This window comes from Salvelinus alpinus, chromosome 2, assembly GCF_045679555.1.
Source record: "Salvelinus alpinus chromosome 2, SLU_Salpinus.1, whole genome shotgun sequence".
Taxonomy (NCBI): Eukaryota; Metazoa; Chordata; class Actinopteri; order Salmoniformes; family Salmonidae; genus Salvelinus; species Salvelinus alpinus.
Genome location: NC_092087.1, coordinates 40,346,343 through 40,367,608, shown reverse-complemented (window position 1 = coordinate 40,367,608; position 21,266 = coordinate 40,346,343). Strand labels below are relative to the sequence as shown.

General features: G+C 44.9%; 1 protein-coding gene across 4 annotated transcripts in view; it reads left to right on the top strand.

Annotated features, from left to right (window-relative positions):
* The window catches only part of LOC139561101 (arf-GAP with GTPase, ANK repeat and PH domain-containing protein 1-like), a 69,081-nt gene that overhangs the window by 27,306 nt on the left and 20,509 nt on the right, over positions 1-21,266 (top strand). The window lies entirely within an intron of this gene.

The following is a 21,266-nucleotide window of genomic DNA, read 5'->3' as shown; positions in this document are numbered from 1 at the left end:
TTGTGATTTTGCTGGTGACCAACCTTGGTTGTGTTTTTAGAAAAATGTGTTATTTGTGTAGAAAAATCGAAATTAATTAATCAATGTAATGCAAAAACATAGATATTGAAACAAACAATTTAAAAAATATAACCGCAATAGAGCATGATGGGCGTGGTTTTGCAGACCAGCTTGACCAACTAGACCATGCTGGACCAGCATACACTCTAAAAAACAAAGGTTCTTGAGGTGTTCTTTGTCAGGGGTGAGAGTGATATTGTACATCTTTATTACCAAGAACATACAGTGCATTCAGAAAGTATTCAGACCCCTTGACTTTTTCCACACCTTGTTGCTGTAACGTAGACATGGAGTCAGGAAGCAGGTACAGTTAGTGAGTTTAATGATAATGGACACGGAACGATACAAAACAAGAGAAGCGTCTGACATGGAAACACAAACAATACTACCTGATGACTGACAAAACAGTGTCCTAGATAAATGGTAAGTAATGAAGTCCAGGTGTGACTGATGATAGGGCGCAGGTGTGCGTAAAGATGGGTTGCCAGGACCGGCGATCAGTAGACCAGTGATGTCGAGCGCCAGAGCAGGAGAGTGGCAGTACCCCCGCCTCCCGCAGGACGACACCGGCCAGGGGGGCGGCCCCGAGGGCGAGGAGCCGGCCGGTCCGGACGGCGAAGGTGGAAATCTTGGATGATGTTGGGATCTAGAATGTCGTCCAACGGAACCCGACACTGCTCCTTTGGAACATACCCCTCTGTCCACCAGGTACTGGAGCCGACCCCCACGACATCGGGAGTCCAGGAGGGATCTGACTGCATAGGCGGGGCTCCCCTCGATGTCCAAGGGAGGCGGAGGGGTGTCGTGGGGGACTGCATCAGCCAGAGGACCAGGAACCACAGGCCTGAGGAGGGAAACATGAAAAGATGGTGAGATTCAGTAGTGAGTGGGGAGTTGTAATCTGTAAATTACCTCATTGACCATCCAGAGGACCTTGAACGGCCCCACAAACCGAGGACTTCTTACATGGCAGGCGGAGCGGAAGGTTCCTGGTGGAGAGCCCGACGCGATCACCAGGGTGGCGCCTTTCTGCATTGGCAATCCGCCTGCTCTTTCTGACAGTGAACGGCGTGCTGGAGTCTCACATGGGAATCGTTCCATACCACTTCTGCGCGCCTGAACCACTCGTCCACCGCAGGAGCTTAGGTCTGGCTCTGAGTCCACGGAGGCAGGGCTGGCTGGTAATCCAGAACACACTGGAAGGAAGTCAGCCCGGTGGAGGAGTGTCGCAATTAATTCTGGGCGTATTCTGGGGGCCACTCCCCCTGCTGTTCCTGATAATGGCTCCTCAGGAATCTCCCCAGCTTCTGGTTCATCCTCTCCACCTGCCCGTTACACAAGGCCGGTAACCGGAAGTGAGGCTGACCGTGAGCCCCAGCATCTCGATGAAGGCCTTCCATACACGTGATGTGAATAGGGGGCCACGATCGGAGATGATATCCTCCGGAAGGCCACAGTGCTGGAAGACCTGCTGGAACACTGCCTCAGCGACCTGGATAGTGGTAGGGAGACCAGAGAGAGGGATGAAATGGCATGATTTAGATAATCTGTCCACTATCACAAAAATGGTGGTAAAACCATCAGAAGAGGGGAGATTAGTGACAAAATCAATGGACAGATAAGACCAGGGATGCTGAGGCACGGGACGGGGAAGGAGTTTCCCTGCTGGAGAGTTCGGAAGGGGATTTGGATTGGAAACATACGGAACAGGAGTTGACATAACAAGTGACGTCCTGCACCAAGGTGGGCCACCAGTACTTTCCAGAGATGGACAGAATGGTGCAGGTGATACCTGGATGTCCATCGATGACCGCTGTGTGCGCCCAGGTCAACAGCCAATCCCTTATCCCCGTGGGAACGTAGGTGTGCTCAGGAGGACAGGTAGCAGGTGCGGGTTCCCTCTCCAAGGCCTGGCGAATGTCTACGTCCCAGAATATGGGAGCTACAACTCGAGAGGGCGGAGTTATGGGTGCACTCAAGACAGGAACATCTCCCGAATCGTGAGACAGGACAGGGCATCGGCTTTGATGTATTTTTTACCTGGGTGATATGTCAGCGTGAAATCGAATCTGGTGAAGAAAAGGCCCACCTGTCTTGGCTCGGGTTCCAAGTCGCCTCACTGTCCGTATGTACTCCAGGTTCCGTTGGTCGGTGAGGATGAGAAATGGGTCCTGGGCTCCCTCCAACCACTGTCTCCACACCTTTAATGCAAACTTCACCGCCAGGAACTCCCAATCGCCAACATCATAGTTCCTCTCTGCAGGAGACAGCTTTTTAGAGTAATATGCACATGGATACAATTTCTGTGGATTGCCTTGACGTTGGGACCGGACAGCCCCCAAACCTACAGTACCAGTCAAAAGTTTGGGGACACCTACTCATTCAAGGGTTTTCTTTATTTTTACTACTTTTTACATTGTAGAATAATAGTGAAGACATTACAACTATGAAATAACCCTTATGGAATCATGTAGTAAGCAAAAAAGTGTTAAACAAATCCAAATATTTTTTTGATTCTTCAAAGTAGCCACCCTTTGCCTTGATGACACCTTTGCACAATCTTGGTATTCTCAACCAGCTTCATGAGGAATGCTTTTCCAACAGTCTTGAAAGAGTTTCTACATATGCTGAGCACTTGTTGGCTGATTTTCCTTCACTCTGCGGTCCAACTCATCCCAAGTCATCTCAATTGGGTTGAAGTCAGGTGATTGTGGAGGCCAGGTCATCTGATGCAGCACCATCACTCTCCTTCTTGGTCAAATAGCCCTTACACAGCCTGGAGGTGTATTAGGTCATTGTCCTGTTGAAAAACAAATTATAGTTCCACCAAGCGCAAACCAGATGTGATGGCATATCGCTGCAGAATGCTGTGGTAGCCATGCTGGTTAAGAGTGCCTCGAATTCTAAATAAATCACATGCATTGTCACCAGCAAAGCACCATCACACCTCCTCCTCCATGCCTCATGGTGGGAACCACACATGCAGAGATAATCCATTCACCTACTATGCGTCTCACAAAGACATAGCGGTTAGAACCAATAATCTCAAATTTGGACTCATCAGACTAAAGGACAGATTTCTACCGCTCTAATGTTCATTGCTCATGTTTCTTGGCCCAAGCAAGTCTCTTCTTATTATTGGTGTCCTTTAGTAGTGGTTTCTTTGCAGCAATTCAACAATGAAGGCCTGATTCATGCAGTCTCCTCTGAACAGTTGATGTTGAGGTGTGTCTGTTACTTGAACTCTGTGAATACTTTTCATTTGGACTGCAATTTCTAAGGCTGGTAACTGTAATGAACTTATCCTGTGCAGCAGAGGTAACTCTGGGTCTTCCTTTCCTGTGGCGGTCCTCATGAGATGGTTTTTGCGACTGCACTTGAGGAAACTTGAAATCTCCCGGGTTGACTGACCTTCATGTCTTAAATTAATGATGGACTGTCATCTCTTTGCTTATTTGAGCTGTTCTTGCCATAATATAGACTTGGTATTTTACCATATGTGGCTATCTTCTGTATACCACCCCTACCTTGTCACAACACAACTGATTGGCTCAAACGCATTAAGAAGGAAAGAAATTCCACAAATTAACTTTTAATAAGGCACTCATGTTAATTGAAATGCATTCCAGGTGACTACCTCATGAAGCTGGTTGAGAGAATGCCAAGAGTGTGCAAAGCTATCATCAAGGCAAAGGGAGGCTACTGAAGAATCCCAAATATAAAGTATAGTTTGATTTGTTTAACACTTTTTGGTTACTACATGATTCCATTTGTGTTATTTCATAGTTTTGATGTCCTCGAAGTGTCACTACAGAACCTGGTTCAATTCCAGGCTGTATCACAACCGGCCTTGATTGGGAGTCCCATAGGGCAGCGCACAAGCGTGTTTAGGGTTTGGCCGGGGTAGGCCGTCATTGTAAATAAGAATTTGTTCTTAACTGACTTGCCTAGTTAAATAAAGGTTCAATAAAAATACATTTAAAAAATGTGTTATTTCATATTTTTGTTGTCTTCACTATTATTCTACAATGTAGAAAATAGTAAAAAATGAATTAGTAGCTGTGTCCAAACTTTTGACTGGTACCGTACTTCTGAAGCATCTACCTCCACCACGAAGGGCAGAGTAGGATCTGGATGTTAGAGCAATGGGGTGGAGGTGAAACGTCCCTTCAGTAGGCGGAAGGCTTCGTCAGCTGCAGGATTCCACCCCAACTTCCCAGGGACCACCCTTGAGGAGAGAAGTGAGAGGAGAGGCAATCGAGCTAAAGTTCTTAATGAATCGGCGGTAGAAGTTAGCAAATCCCCAAAAACGTTTATGGTGGTTGGGACTGGCCATGACCTGACAGCATGCACCTTCTCATCCATCATGACTCTTTGCGGGCCGATCTGGTAACCCAAAAAGGAGACATCCTCCTGATGGAATTGGCACTTCTCCACTTTGACATACAGGTGGTTGAACAGGGGGCATTCCAGGACTACTCGGATGTTAGCGATGTGATCTCCCAAGGTAGCCGAGTAGACCAGTATGTCGTTGATATACATGACCACCTGGCGTCCAAGCATGTCCCTCACGGACGAATGCCTGGAACACTGACGGAGAATTGGCTTGTCCAAAGGCATCACCAAGTACTCATAGTGACCAGGCATTGCGCTGAAGGCCGTCTTCCATTCATCCCCTTCCCGGATGCGGATCAAATTGTAGTCACTCCGCAGGTCCAACTTGATTAAAAAAACGGCCCGCGAAGTTGTTCGATCATGGTCGGCACCAATGGGAGAGGGTAGCGGTACTTCATGGTGACGGAATTCAGATTTCTGTAATCGATGCACAGGCGCAACCCTCGTCCTTTTTGGCCACGAAGAAGAAGCATGCAGAATCAGGGGAGGCTGACGTGCGAATGAAACCCTTCTGGAGCACCTCCTGGATGTACTTCTCCATAGCCTTGAAGGAGTATAACAATTTCTGCAGCATTGAAGGTCCCCAAGAACACAGTGGAACCACCAAGACTCTTCCTAGAGTTGGCCGCCCTGCCAAACTGAGCAATAAGGGGAGAAGGGCCTTTGTCGGGGTGGTGACCAAGAACCCTGTTGGTCACTCTGAAAGGGCTCCAGAGTTCCTCTGGTTGTAATGTGTAAAAAGTCAAGGGGTCTGAATACTTTCAGAATGCACTGTATATCCACACACTCTAAAATTACGGTACAGTTAGGGTACAGTGTTGTTCCCTGGGGTACAAAAGGGTCAAAGGTACCTTCAGTGATATACATAGGAACTCACATGGTACTGGTCGGTTCCTTTTAGGGTGTGTGGATAATCTAGTATAATTGCAAATGTTTTTAGAGAATATTTTTAATGGAAGGTACAAACAGAACATCGCTGTGAAATGTGGGTGGGGTTGGGGCAATGTACTGGTGGGGCTCATAAGCATATTTGGGTACATGGTGTAATTAGGGCTGACCCTAATTAGTTGACTGGTCGATTGTTTGGTTGTTAGGCTGTTGGTCGACCAAGATCGTTTTAGTCAAGCAGTAACAAATATATATTTGCACCCATCTCAGTGAACTAATCCATTGTGGAGGCCTAGACTAAAAGCTAATGTATGCTTGATCCGAAATTGTGGTCAGAGGCTACATATGGAGGGTGTGACGCAATTGCGGAGCCTCCAGATGCATGCAGAGGCCAAATCGAGCTCTGTATCGCATCGCCATGCGCCTCCCAAATTTTGTAACAATGTGGAGGGCTCTTTATAGCTCTGCATTGACATGATTGGTTGACGGTAGGTGGGGATGTTCCGCCCCCAAACTCACTTCCTTGGCAACAGCTCTACACTGTTCCACGAAGTGCAAGAAGTAGGAATGCCCTGACTTCCGCTGAGGCCAGTGCAGACTTCGGAATGACCATGTGCCCAGATACACAATGCACTTCCCTCTCCAGAATGCGCTCTCTCCCGCCAATTGTGCACAATCATTGTTTCATAATTTCATTGTGTGAATTGTTTGCGTTTGATTGTTAGGGTATATCAATTATCCATTACATATATCATCAGTAGTATATTTACCGTTAATTCCAATAATTTCTAATCTACTATGTAGGTTACTTATGTTAAGTTAATTTATTTTAATGAATTCAATATTATTCCAGTCTTCCCGTTCTCATTGTCAGAGTGGACACATTGTTTGCAGAGTGCACAACCTATGCTACACTTGTGAGAAACAAATTTTGGTTTATTTCATTCCATTTACGAGTTTTGTCAATTTAGTCATTGTCTTTTGTTTTGAGCGCTCCTGTCAGTGTTGAGTAAGGACACACACGCATAAAAGTAGGCCTATAGGCTACCTGGCCTGCGCTCAAATGTAGGCATATAAATGTGCCCACTTGGGGATCTGATAGTATTTCTGATTGACTTAACGCACCACTACTAATGACCTGTGGAGCTTCTCGAAGTAATGTTTTCTTCACATCAAACAGCAAGCAAACAAAGTCTGTTTTTTTTTACATCTATTGAGAATTACAATAGTTCTTCAATGTATTCTGAAAAATCTTTCCAGCTCTCTCCCTTTCGATTTCCACTCAGCGTGAAAGGGGGAAATGTCATGCTCTGATCCAGTGGAAACGTCATAAAATAGGCCTACCTGATTACTTCTTATCAGTGCTTGACTTGGACTGAAATAGTTTCCGGTACTCATTTTGGGTGCTGGTACTGTTTTATATTTAGGTGCAGGAGCTCCACAATACTTTCAAGCTAATATTCTATAAGAGGAACAGGAGCTAAAGCAGTAGAACATTTGAGGCATCGGTACTCCACTCCGGTGAGCTCCTGCCCAAATCCAGTACTGCTTCTTATTCCTTGCGCAAATAGCCTACATCTGTGTCTGTCCCAAGCTCACTGGCATGGGAAACTCTGAAGGCCCAGAATATTTTAGACAATGTTGCAAGTTTGCTAGAACAAGCTTTGGCCAGATCCAAGTTAATAGTTGATACAATATTTAAAGTTCGTTGCAGACAGGCCATGTGTAGTCAATGTGATTTATAGGATATTTATTTTTGTCAGGATATTTTCTAACTGCAGGCTGCAATGTTTTTATTTGTTGGCTTTATGTAGGCTATTTTTACATAGTTGGCAATGGTAACAGAAGTTACTTTTTAGGTTTGTATCATTTTCATTTGGATTTGGATAGAATTTAGAATGATTTTGATATATGAAGACATAATTATAAATTAAACTAAACTGTTTCACAAATGTACATATGAAAACCATAACTGGCATGCAGATTGGTAGAAATTGTAAGATGAATTGGCATTCCACATGAGAAAGGTTGACGACTCCTCATGTAGCCTATTACCGGCAACTCCAGAAGAGTAATGGCAGAATCTGGGAAAGCCAGAAGGAGTGGGAGGAGAATAGTTTGGTCGGGTTAAGGTTTTAGTTATCTAGTTATCTAGATCTCTGGCGCCCTCTTGAGGCATTTGTTTATTAATCAAACCGAAGCTTAAAGCATCAGACAAGCTCAATGCATATAGTTGATATTTTTTAAACACATTGGGTATGTATATATATGGAAAAATATCTGTTTAAAAATGTTGACCAATCAGAGTACATCCCGTAGACGTGCAACTAAGGAAGTTAGAACTAAAGGCGAAGTTGGAGCAACAACAATTAGAGATTTGAACAACAGAAATTAGTTAGAGCACAGGGAAAGACAAGATGAGCGTACAGACAAACAACAAGAGCGAGCGTGCAGCCAAACAACAAGAACGAGAATGTGCAGCCAGACTAGAACAAGAAGAAAGTTACTAAGTATATTGCAGGAGTTTCCCCTTGAAATCAGACATGTCCATGGTAAGGACAACTTGGTTGCTGATTGTCTTTCAAGGATGGGATTGTGTTTAGCTAGTGTGTTGCCCTGGCTCACAATTTAGTTTGACTGCACGTTTTGCCGTTTTTGAGATGAGTATTGTTTTGTTTGCGCTCGTTCCAACTGGAGGGTGTTATAAAAAAAATCCTTATTTTACCCCTTCTTTTTGTTTTTTACTTCTGAGTTTTCGCCAGCTATGTTAAAAAATAAAAAATAAAAAATATATACAGTAACAGTCAAGAGTTTGGACACAGCTACTCATTCCAGGGTTTTTCTTTATTTTTATTATTTTCTACATTGTAGAATAATAATGACGACATCAAAACTATGAAATAACACATATGGAATCATGTAGTAACCAAAAAAGTGTTAAACATATCAACATATTTTTGAGATTCTTCAAAGTAGCCACCCTTTGCCTTGATGACAGCTTTGCACACTCTTGGCATTCTCTCAACCAGCTTCACCTGGAATGCTTTTCCAACAGTCTTGAAGGAGTTCCCACATACGCTGAGCAATTGTTTTCTGCTTTTCCTTCACTCTGCTGTCCAACTCATCCCAAACCATCTCAATTGGGTTGAGGTCAGGTGATTGTGGAGGCCAGGTCATCTGATGCAGCAGGGTCAAATAGCCCTTACACAGCCTGGAGGTGTGTTGGGTCATTGTCCTGTTGAAAAATAAATGATAGTCCCACTAAGCGCAAACCAGATGTGATGGCATATCACTGCAGAATGCTGTGGTAGCCTTGCTGGTGAAGTGTGCCTTGAATTCTAAATAAATCACTGACAGTGTCACAAGCAAAGCACCCCCACACCATCACAAGTCCTCCTCCATGCTTCATGGTGGGAACCATCTGTTCACTTACTCTGCGTCTTACAAAGACACGGCGGTTGGAACCATAAATCTCATATTTGGACTCATCAGACGAAAGGAGAAAGGACAGATTTCCACCAGTCTAATGTCCATTGCTTGTGTTTCTTGGCCCACGCAAGTCTCTTCTTATTATTGGTGCCCTTTAGTAGTGGTTTCTTTGCAGCAATTCGACCATGAAGGCCAGATTCACGCAGTCTCCTCTGAACAGTTGATGTTGGCCTTACAGTGAAATGCTTACTTACGAGCCCCTAACCAACAATGCAGTTAAAAAAAATACGGATAACAATAAGAAATAAAAGTAACAAGTAACTAAAGACCAGCAGTAAAATAGCAATAGCGAGACTATATACAGGGGGTATCGGTACGGAGTCGATGTGCGGTGGCAACGGTTAGTTGAGGTAATATGTACATGTAGGTAGAGTTAAGGTGATAACATAACAACCGAGAGTAGCAGTGGTGTAAAGAGGGGGGGTTAATGCAAATAGTCTGGGTAGCCATTTGATTAGATGTTCAGGAGTCTTAATGGTTTGGGGGTAGAAGCTGTTTAGAAGCTTATTGGACCTAGACTTGGCGCTACTGTACTACATGCCGTGTGGTAGCAGAGAGAACAGTCTATAATTAGGTTGGCTGGAGTCTTTGACAATTTTTAGGGCCTTCCTCTGACACCGCCTGGTATAGAGGTCCTGGATGGCTTCCAGTGATGTACTGGGCAGTTCTCACTACCCTCTGTAGTGCCTTGCGGGCGGAGGCCGAGCAGCTGCCATACCAGGCACTGATGCAGCCAGTAATGATGCTCTCGATGGTGCAGCTGTAGAACCTTTTGAGGATCTGAGGACCCGTGCCAAATCTTTCCAGTCTCCTGATGGGGAATAGGTTTTGTTGTGCCCTCTTCACGGCTGTCTTGGGGTGTGCTTGGACCATGTTAGTTTGTTGGTGATGTGGACACCAAGGAACTTGAAGCTCTCAAACTGCTCCACTACAGCCTCGTCGATGAGAATGGTGTCGTACTCGGTCCTCTTTTTCCTGTAGTCCACAATCATCTCCTTTGTCTTGATCACGTTGAGGGAGAGGCTGTTGTCCTGGCACCACACGGCCAGGTCTCTGACGTCCTCCCTATAGGCTGTCTCATTGTTGTTGGTGATCAGGCCTAGCACTGTTGTGTCATCAGCAAACTCAATGATGGTGTTGGAGTCCTGGCCGTGCAGTCATGAGTGAACAGGGAGTACAGGAGGGGACTGAGCACGCTCCACTGAGGGGCCCCTGTGTTGAGGATCAGCGTGGTGGATGTATTGTTACCTACCGTTACCACCTGGGGGCGGCTTGTCAAGAAGTCCAGGATCCAGTTGCAGAGGGAGGAGTTTAGTCCCATGGTCCTTAGCTTATTGATGAGCTTTGATGGCACTATGGTGTTGAACGCTGAGCTGTAGTCAATGAATAGCATTCTCACATAAACTCAGCAAAAAAAGAAACGTCCCTTTTTCAGGACACTGTCTTTCAAAGATAATTTGTAAAAATCCAAATAACTTCACAGATTTCCTTGTGAAGGGTTTAAACACTGTTTCCCATGCTTGTTCAATGAACCATAAACAATTAATGAACATGTACCTGTGGAACGGTTGTTAAGACACTAACAGCTTACAGACGGTAGGGCAAATAAGGTCACAGTTATGAAAACTTAGGACACTAAAGGGGACTTTCTACTGACTCTGAAAAACACCAAAAGAAAGATGCCCAGGGTCCCTTCTCATCTGCGTGAACATACCTTAGGCATGCTGCAGGGAGGCATGAGGACTGCAGATGTGGCCAGGGCAATATATTGCAATGTCCGTATTGTGAGACGCCTAAGACAGCGCTACAGGGCGGACAGCTGATCGTCCTCGCAGTGGCAGACCATGTGTAACAACACCTGCACAGGATCGGTAGATCCGAACATCACACCTGCGGGACAGGTACAGTATGGCAACAACAACTGCCCGAGTTACAACAGGAACGCACAATCCATATATCAGTGCTCAGACTGTCCGCAATAAACTGTGAGAGGCTGGACTGAGGGCTTGTAGGCCTGTTGTAAGACAAGTCATCACCAGCAACAACGGCGCCTATGGGCACAAACCCACCATCGCTGGACCAGACAAGACTGGCAAAAAGTGCTCTTCACTTACGAGTCGTGGTTTTGTCTCACCAGGGGTGATGGTCGGATTGGCATTTATCGTCGAAGGAATGAACGTTACACCGAGGCCTGTACTCTGGAGCGGGATCGATTTGGAGCTGGACGGTCTGTCATGGTCTGGGGCGGTGTGTCACAGCATCATCGGACTGAGCTTATCATTGCAGGCAATCTCAATGCTGTGCGTTACAGGGAAGACATCTTCCTCCCTCATGTGGTACCCTTCCTGCAGGCCCATCCTGACATGACCCTCCAGCATGACAATGCCACCAGCCATACTGCTCGTTCTGTGCGTGATTTCCTGCAAGACAGGCGAAGCGAAGAGCCCGGATCTCAATTCCATTGAGCACGTCTAGGACCTGTTGGATCGGAGGGTGAGGGCTAGGGCCATTCCCCCCAGAAAAGTCTGGGAAGTTGCAGGTGCCTTGGTGGAAGAGCGGGGTAACATCTCACAGCAAGAACTGGCAAATCTGGTGCAGTCCATGAGGAGCCGATGCACTGCAGTACTTAATGCAGCTGGTGGCCACACCAGATACTGACTGTTACTTTTGATTTTGACCCCCCATTTTGACACATTATTCCATTTCTGTTAGTCACATGTCTTTGGAACTTGTTCAGTTTGTGTCTCAGTTGTTGAATCTTATGTTCATACAAATATTTACACATGTTAAGTTTGCTGAAAATAAATTCAGTTGACAGTGAGAGGACGTTTTTTTTTTTGACGAGTTTGTGTTCCTTTGTCCAGGTGGAAAAGGGCAGTGTGGAGTGCAATAGAGATTACATAATCTGTTGGAGCGGTATGCAAATTGGAGTGGGTCTAGGATTTCTGGGATAATGGTGTTGATGTGAGCCATGACCAGCCTTTCGAAGCACTTCATGGCTACAGACGTGAGTGCTACGGGTCGATAGTCATTTTGGCAGGTTACCTTAGTGTTCTTGGGCACAGGCATACTATGGTGGGCAGCTTAAAATATGTTGGTATCACAGACAGAGAGAGGTTGAACTTGCCAGTTGGTCAGCGCATGCTCGCAGTACACATCCTGGTAATCCGTCTGGCCCTGCGGCCTTGTGAATGTTGACCTTACTCACATCGGCTGCGGAGAGCGTGATCACACAGTTTTCCGGAACAGCTGTTGCTCTCATGTTTCAGTGTTATTTGCCTCGATGCTAGCATAGAAGTAGTTTAGCTCGTCTGGTAGGCTCGTGTCACTTGGCAGCTCTCGGCTGTGCTTCCCTTTGTAGTCTGTAATGGTTTGCAAGCACTGCCACATCCGACGAGCGTCAGAGCCGGTGTAGTACAATTCGATCTTAGTCCTATATTGATGCTTTGCCTGTTTGATGGTTCGTCGGAGGGCATAGCAGGATTTCTTATAAGCTTCCGGGTTAGAGTCCCACTCCTTGAAAGTGGCAGCTCTAGCCTTTAGCTCAGTGCAGATGTTGCCTGTAATCCATGGCTTCTTGTTGGGGTACGTACGGTCACTGTGGGGACGAAGTCATCGATGCGTTTTTGATGAAGCCAATGACTGATGTAGTGTACTCCTCAATGCCATTGGAGGAATCCCGGAACATATTCCAGTCTGTGCTAGCAAAACAGTCCTATAGCTTAGCATCAGCTTCATCTGACCACTTTTTTATTGATCGAGTCACTGGGGCTTCCTGCTTTAATTTTTGCTTGTAATCAGAAGGATAGCATTATGGTCAGATTTGCCAAATGGAGGGCGAGGGAGAGCTTAATATGTGTCTCTGTGTGTGGAGTAAATGTGGTCCAGAGTTTTTATTTAAAAAAATAAAAAATCTTCCCCTCTGTTTGCACATTTAACATGCTGATAGAATTTTGGTAAAAACGGATTTAAGTTTCCCTGCGTTAAAGTCCCCAGCTACTGGGAGCGCCGCCTCTGGGTGAGCGTTTTCTTGTTTACTTATGGCGGAATACAGCTCATTCAATGCTGTCTTAGTGCCAGCCTCAGTCTGTGGTGGTATGTAAAACAACTATGAGAAATACAGATAAACACTCTAGGTATATAGTGTCATCTACAGCTTATCATGAGATACTCTACCCCAGGCGAGCAATAAGCAATCGCTCGAAACTTCCTTAGTTATAGTGCACCAGCGGTTATTTACAAAAATACATAGTCCACAGCCCCTAGGCTTACCAGACACCGCTGTTCTATCCTGCCGGTACAGCGTATAACCAGCCAGCTGTATGTTGATAGTGTCTTCAGCCACGACTCTGTGAAGCTTAAGATATTACAGTTTTGAATGTCCCGTTGGTAGTTTAATCTTCTTCTTTTTTTTTGTACCTTTATTTAACCAGGTAGGCTAGTTGAGAACAAGTTCTCATTTACACCTGTGACCTGGACAAGATAAAGCAAAGCAGTGTGACACAAACAACAACACAGAGTTAGACATGGAATAAACAAACATACAGTCAATAATACAATAGAAAAAGTCTATATACAGTGTATGCAAATGAGGTAGGATAAGTCAGGTAAGGCAATAAATAAGCCATAGTGGTGAAATAATTACAATATAGCAATTAAACACTGGAGTGATAGATGTGCAGAAGATGAATGTGCAAGTAGAGATACTGGGGTGCAAAGGAGCCAAGTAAATAAATAACAGTATGGGGATGTGGTAGTTGGATGGGCTATTTACAGATGGGCTATGTACAGGTGCAGTGAGCTGCTCTGACAGCTGGTGCTAAAGTTAGTGAGGAAGATAAGAGTCTCCAGCTTCAGTGATTTTTGCAGTTTGTTCCTGTCATTGGCAGCAGAGAACTGGAAGGAAAGGCGGCCAAAGGAGGAATTGGCTTTGGGGGTGACCAGTGAAATATACCTGCTGGAGCGTGTTCTACGGGTGGGTGCTGCTATGGTGACCAGTGAGCTGAGATAAGGCGGGGCTTTACCTAGCAAAGACTTATAGATGACCTGGAGCCAGTGGGGTTTGGCGATGAATATTAAGCGAGGGCCAGCCAACAAGAGCATACAGGTCGCAGTGGTGGGTAGTATATGGGGCTTTGGTGACCTAAACAGATGGCACTGTGATAGACTGCATCCAATTTGCTGAGTAGAGTGTTGGAGGCTATTTTGTAAATTACATCGCTGAAGTCAAGGATTGGTAGGATAGTCAGTTTTACGAGGGTATGTTTGGCAGCATGAGTGAAGGATGCTTTGTTGTGAAATAGGAAGCCGATTCTAGATTTAATTTTGGATTGGAGATGCTTAATGTGAGTCTGGAAGGAGAGTTTACAGTCTAACCAGACACCTAGGTATTTGTAGTTGTCCACATATTCTAAATCAGAACCGTCCAGAGTAATGATGCTGGACGGGCGGGCAGGTGCAGGCAGCGATCGGTTGAAGAGCATGCATTTAGTTTAACTTGCATTTAAGAGCAGTTGGAGGCCACGGAAGGAGAGTTGTATGGCATTGAAGCTCATCTGGAGGTTAGTTAGCACAGTGTCCAAAGAAGGACCAGAAGTATACAGAATGGTGTCGTCTGCGTAGAGGTGGATCAGAGAATCACCAGCAGCAAGAGCGACATCATTGATGTATACAGAGAAGAGAGTCGGCCCGAGAATTTAACCCTGTGGCACCCCCATAGAGACTGCCAGAGGTCCGGACAACAGGCCCTCCGATTTGACACACTGAACTCTGTCTGAGAAGTAGTTGGTGAACCAGGCGAGGCAGTCATTTGAGAAACCAAGGCTGTTAAGTCTGCCGATAAGAATGTGGTGATTGACAGGGTCAAAAGCCTTGGCCAGGTCGATGAATACAGCTGCACAGTAATGTCTGTTATCGATGGCGGTTATGATATCGTTTAGGACCTTGAGCGTGGCTGAGGTGCACCCATGACAAGCTCGGGAAACCAGATTGTATAGTGGAGAAGGTACGGTGCGATTCGAAATGGTCGGTTATCTGTTTGTTAACTTGGCTTTCGAAGACCTTAGAAAGGCAGGGTAAGATAGATATAGGTCTGTAGCAGTTTTGGGTCTAGAGTGTCTCCCCCTTTGAAGAAGGGGATGACCGCTGCAGCTTTCCAATCTTTGGGGATCTCAGACGATACGAAAGAGAGGTTGAACAGGCTAGTAATAGGGGTTGCAACAATTTCGGCGGATAATTTTAGAAAGAGAGGGTCCAGATTGTCTAGCCCGGCTGATTTGTAGGGGTCCAGATTTTGCAGTGCTTTCAGAACATCAGCTGTCTGGATTTGGGTGAAGGAGAAATGGGGGAGGCTTGGGAAAGTTGCTGTGGGGGGTGCAGGGCTGTTGACCTGGGTAGGGGTAGCCAGGTGGAAAGCTTGGCCAGCCATAGAGAAATGCTTATTGAAGTTCTCAATTATCGTGGATTTATTGGTGGTGACAGTGTTTCCTAACCTCAGTGCAGTGGGCAGCTGGGAGGAGGTGCTCTTATTCTAGAGCACCTTATTTAAAGAATAACCAGGCATCCTCTACTGATGGAATGAGGTCAATATCCTTCCAGGATACCCGGGCCTGGTCGATTAGAAAGGCCGCTGAAGTGTTTTAGGGAGTGTTTGACAATGATGGGGGGTGGTCGTTTGACCGCAGACCCATTACGGACGCAGGCTATGAGGCAGTGATCGCTGAGATCCTGGTTGAAGACAGCAGAGGTGTAGTTGGAGGGCAGGTTGGTTAGGATGATATCTATGAGGGTGCCCGTGTTTACGGATTTGGGGTTTTACATGGTAGCTTCATTGATAATGTGTGTGAGATTGAGGGCATTAAGCTTACATCATTAAGTTTGCAGACGACACAACAGTGGTAGGCCTGATCACCGACGAGACAACCTATAGGGAGGAGGTCCGAGAATTGGCCGGGTGGTGCCAGAATAACAACCTATCCCTCAACGTAACCAAGACTAAGGAAATGATTGTGGACTAGAGGAAAAGGAGGACCGAGCACGCCCCCATTCTCATCGACGGGCCTGTAGTGGAGCAGGTTGAGAGCTTCAAGTTCCTTGGTGTCCACATCTCCAACAAACTAGAATGGTCCAAACACACCAACCCAGTCGTGAAGAGGGCATGACAAAGCCTATTCCCCCCTCAGGAAAAAAAAAATATTTGGCATGGGTCCTGAGATCCTCAAAAGGTTCTACAGCTGCAACATCGAGAGAATCCTGACTGGTTGCATCACTGCCTGGTACGGCAATTGCTCGGCCTCCGACCGCAAGGCACTACAGACGGTAGTGCGTACGGTCTAGTATATCACTGGGGCTAAGCTGCCTGCCATCCAGGACCTCTACACCAGGCGGTGTCAGAGGAAGGCCCTAAAAATTGTCAAAGACCCCAGCCACCCCAGTCATAGACTGTTCTCTCTACTACCGCATGGCAAGCGGTACCGGAGTGCCAAGTCTAGGACAAAAAGGCTTCTCAACAGTTTTTACCCCCAAGACATAAGACTCCTGAACAGGTAACCCCCCCCCCCCCCCCCCCCAACCCCTCTTTTACTCTGCTGCTCGCTACTGTATATAGCCTCGCTACTGTCTTTTTACTGTTGTTTTTATTTCTTTACTTACCTATTGTTCACCTAATACCTTTTTTTGCACTATTGGTTAGAGCCTGTAAGTAAGCATTTCACTGTTGTATTCGGCGCAGGTGACAAATAAACTGATTTGATTGTAGGATGCGTAGGTCATCTATTTTATTCTCCAAAGATTGCACTTTTGCTAGCATAATGGAAGGAAGTGGAGGTTTATTCGATCTCCTACGAATTCTCAGAAGGTAGCCCGCCCTCTGGCCCCTTTTTCTCCGCCTCTTCATGCAAATCACGGGGATCTGGGCCTGTTCCCGAGAAAGAAGTAAATCATTCCCGTCGGGCTCGTCAGACTTGTTAAAGGAAAAAAATGATTCTGGCAGTCCGTGGTGAGTAATCGCAGTCCTGATGTCCAGAAGTTATTTTCGGTCATAAGAGACGGTAGCAGCAACATTATGTACAAAATAAGTTAAATAAGGGAGAGGACAACCTGCATATGCTTCACCTACTCCCAAGAGTGATGGTTCCGCCAATGAAAACCTACTTGGCCTAAATTTCTCTAACTTCAAGGAGTCACAAGAAAATGTGATCAAGCCCAATGTAATAACATATTCAGATTTCACTATATTTTGTGAATGTGCTATTGTAGACTGATTTTAAGGAGTGTGTAAGATTGGTGTAAGTGCTGAATAATTTGTCAGGAGTAAGTGGCACATGAATAATTAAGCATGGGAGTACACAGAGCTGTGTTCTTCTGAGGGATGGATAGGAGGAGGAGTGAGGGGGCAGGGGGTGAGGGATTTCGGACGGAAGGAGTAACTTCCTGCTCTGCTTGCAGAGCCAATCCAAGTCCAAATGGACCCCATTCACTCAATGACTCCACATTACAATTGGGTGAAAAAGAGATGAAATCTATTTACATTTTGGGGGGCATTTCTATTTTATTTCAGATGGTGTCAATCATAGTTGAAGTACAGTGCTTTGCAAAAGTATTCATCCCCCTTGGCGTTTTTCCTATTTTGTTGCATTACAACCTGTCATTTAAATTGATTTTTATTTGGATTTCATGTAATGGACATACAAAAAATAGTCCAAACTGGTGCAGTGAAAGGAAAAAGTTACTTGTTTAAAAAAACTCAAAAAAATAACAAACGGAAAAGTGGTGCGTGCATATGTATTCACCCCTTTGCTATGAAGGCCATAAATAAGATCTGGTGCAACCAATTACCTTCAGAAGTCACATAATTAGTTAAATAAAGTCCACCTGTGTGCAATGTAAGTGTAACATGATCTCAGTATATATACACCTGTTCTGAAAGGCCCTAGAGTCTGCAACACCACTAAGCAAGGGGCACCACTAAGCAAGCAGCACCAAGAAGACCAAGGAGCTCTCCAAACAGGTCGGGGACAAAGATGTGGAGAAGTACAGTTCAGGGTTGGGTTATAAAAAAATATCAGAAACTTTGAACATCCTACAGAGCACCATTTTAAATATGTTTATTTATGTAACATTTTTTTTTAAAGAATATGGCACCACAACAAATCTGCCAAGAGAGGGACACCCACCAAAACTCATGGACCAGGCAAGGAGGGCATTAATCAGAGATGTAACAAAGAGACCAAAGATAACCCCGAAGGAGCTGCAAAGTTCCACAGCGGAGATTGGAGTATCTGTCCATAGGACCACTTTAGGCCGTACACTCCACAGAGCTGGGCTTACCGGAAGAGTGGCCAGAAAAAAGCCATTGCTTAAAGACAAAAATAAGCAAACACGTTTGGTGTTTGCCAAAAGGCATGTGGGAGACTCCCCAAACATATGGAAGAAGGTACTCTGGTCAGATGAGTCTAAAGTTGAGCTTTTTGGCCATCAATGAAAACGCTATTTCTGGCGCAAACCCAACACCTCTCATCACCCGAGAACACCATTCACACAGTGAAGCATGGTGGTGGCAGCATCAAGCTGTGGGGATGTTTTTCATCGGCGAGGACTGGGAAACTGGTCAGAATTGAGGGAATGATGGATGGCGCTAAATAGAGGGAAATTCTTGGGGGAAACCTGTTTCAGTCTTCCAGAGATTTGAGACTGGGATGGCGGTTCACCTTCCAGCAGGACAATGACCCTAAACATACTGCTAAAGCAACATTTGAGCGGTTTAAGGGGAAACATTTAAATGTCTTGGAATGGCAGTCAAAGCCCAGAACTCAATCCAATTGAGAATATATTGCTGTACACCAGCAGATCCCATTCCGTTTGAAGGAGCTGGAGCAGTTTTGCCTTGAAGAATGGGCAAAAAATCCCAGTGGCTAGATGTGCCAAGCTTATATAGACATACTCCAGGAGACATGAAGCTATAATTGCTGCAAAAGGTGGCTCTACAAAGTATTGACTTTGGGGGGTGAATAGTTATGCATGCTCAAGTTTTCAGTTTTTTTGTCTTATTTCTTGTTTTTCACAATAAAAAATATTTTGTATCTTCAAAGTGGTAGGCATGTTGTGTAAATCAAATGATATAAACCCCCCAAAATCAATTTTAATTCCAGGTTGTAAGGCAACAAAATAAGAAAAATGCCAAGGGGGTGAATACTTTCACAAGCCACTGTAAAGGTAGCCTAGTGGTTAAAGCGTTGGGCCTGTAACTGAAAGGTTGCTGGATTGAATCCCCGAGCTGACAATGTAAAATCTGTCGTTCAGACCCTGAGCAAGGCAGATAATCCACTGTTCCCCGGGCACTGAAGACGTGGACCTCTCTGATTCAGAGCGGTTGGGAAGGCACATTTCAGTTGAAGGTATTCAGCTGTACAACTGACTTGGTATCCCCCTTTCCGTTTAAATTAATTCCATTCATGAAAATGCATTTTTAAATTTTGGGCTATTTTCAATTTTGGAATTATATTTTGTTAATTAACTCAGTAAATAATAATATCCATATCATCAATACAAAAATGTTGTTGACACTGAAGCATTTCAGCCCTCAACATTAGCTAGGTTTCCATCCAATTGTCGACAGATTTTCATGCGAATATTCTAAAATCTGCAGTAAAAACAATATGTGCATTTTCCCAGAAGATATGTGTTTCCATCATATTGAATTGTTGCAGATAAAAGGCTGTGGGAGATGACAAGTGAGATGGGTTTCCATCGCATTTTCAACTGTACTGATGTTTTTTCTCAACAAAACAATGTTGCGTTTAATAGTGAGTGTGCCAACTCTGGTATTGGCAGTGCGCTCTAGCCAACAGCTCGCAGATGCAGTGTGTGTATAGCCTACATGAGATTATTATGGACAAAAGAGTGATATTATTTGCATTTGTCAAGCGGTAGCCAAACTGCGATGATCATGTCACCAGAATAGGAGCATCAAGCTCATCACTGCACTTTCACCACCCTGTGTAGTTCATCATAATTTACTTCATCTGTAGTCTAATAAACTGCATGCTTTCCCGACTAGTCGTATTGGGAGGACCACACAACATGTCATCGCGTGACTCCAAGTCTACTTCGATATGATGGTTATTAAATCAATATTTGCGCATAAAAGCGTTTCCACCGACATTTCTCACGTAATTAATTTTAACGAAACAAAACGATTACAAGATGTATAACTAAACCAAGATAGACCACTGCCTGTCGTTTCCAATTTGAACAAATTAGTCATAGTGGGCAGAACAAGCAGGGACGTGGGCAGAGCCAAGCACACGCTAGCAAGATCCTATTGGCGAGTTCTAGCATCTATCTGCATATTTTCGTTAGGGAACGCCTACTCTGAAGTGCGCGTGTGCAATAACTCAATTCGCCTTTGCACTCCTACACAGCGTTTATTTATTTTATTTTTTTACTTTTGCGAATTGTAAAGTCTACAAAACTTAGTTCACTCTGTTCATAGCAGATTCTAGTTTTGGTAACAGAAAACTGTATTAAGAGCAAATGTTTCATTGATTCGAAAATTTGCAGAATGTCGGCTAAAATCAATCTGGTTCCATCTTGTCCCACTGCCCGCCATGGGCTTCCTCTCACTACCATATTTGGTAGTGAGTGGAAACGCCAAGCGGATGCTTCACCTTTATACATCCAGTGAAAGAACAAAGAGATATTTCTGTGATTACACCTTCTGTAGCATATTTTATTTTGTTGACATTTGGAAAGTTTACCGACAACTGTTTGGTTACCATCAGGCTTGTTATGACATTTGGTATCCAACATGTACTTTACTCACATAAAAAGGTTGGATGGATACCTGGTTAGTGTCAATCATTTGTTTTTCAGCATTTTCAGTGTTTTATGTGGGCTCTAGTATGTGTAGCCTATGTTTGAATGTGTCTCAGTTACAATTGTATGAATGTGTTCACACCACTGTATGTATGATTGTTGTGCGAAGACCCAGGCAATTTATGAAAGAAGGGTTGCCATGGCAACAGCAACGACAATATGCTATTTGGCCGGTGACGCTGGAGAGAGAAGGGAGGGTTAGAGAGAGAGGGGGAATTAAAGGGGTGGAGAGAGGAAGAGACTGATAGACTGACTGAAAGAAAAGGGGTAAGGGATTTTCATCTCCCCTGAGAGCGAGAGTGGAAGGAAGTGGTGGTGGCTGTGTTACCAGGTGTGGCCGGTGCGCACAGCAAAGCACAGGCAGTATATAATGTGTGCCTGTGGAGACTCCCTCAATGGTGGTGTGTGTCCAGAGAGAAAGGATTCAGTGTATGAGGGATCACACTGTCTGACTAGATTTGACTTCAACACTGCTTTACTCAGACCTCCAAAGACCCTTTTGATTGAGTCGGTGTCATCGTTTGTGTGGCCGTGTGTGTATGATGCTGCCTGTTGCCCAA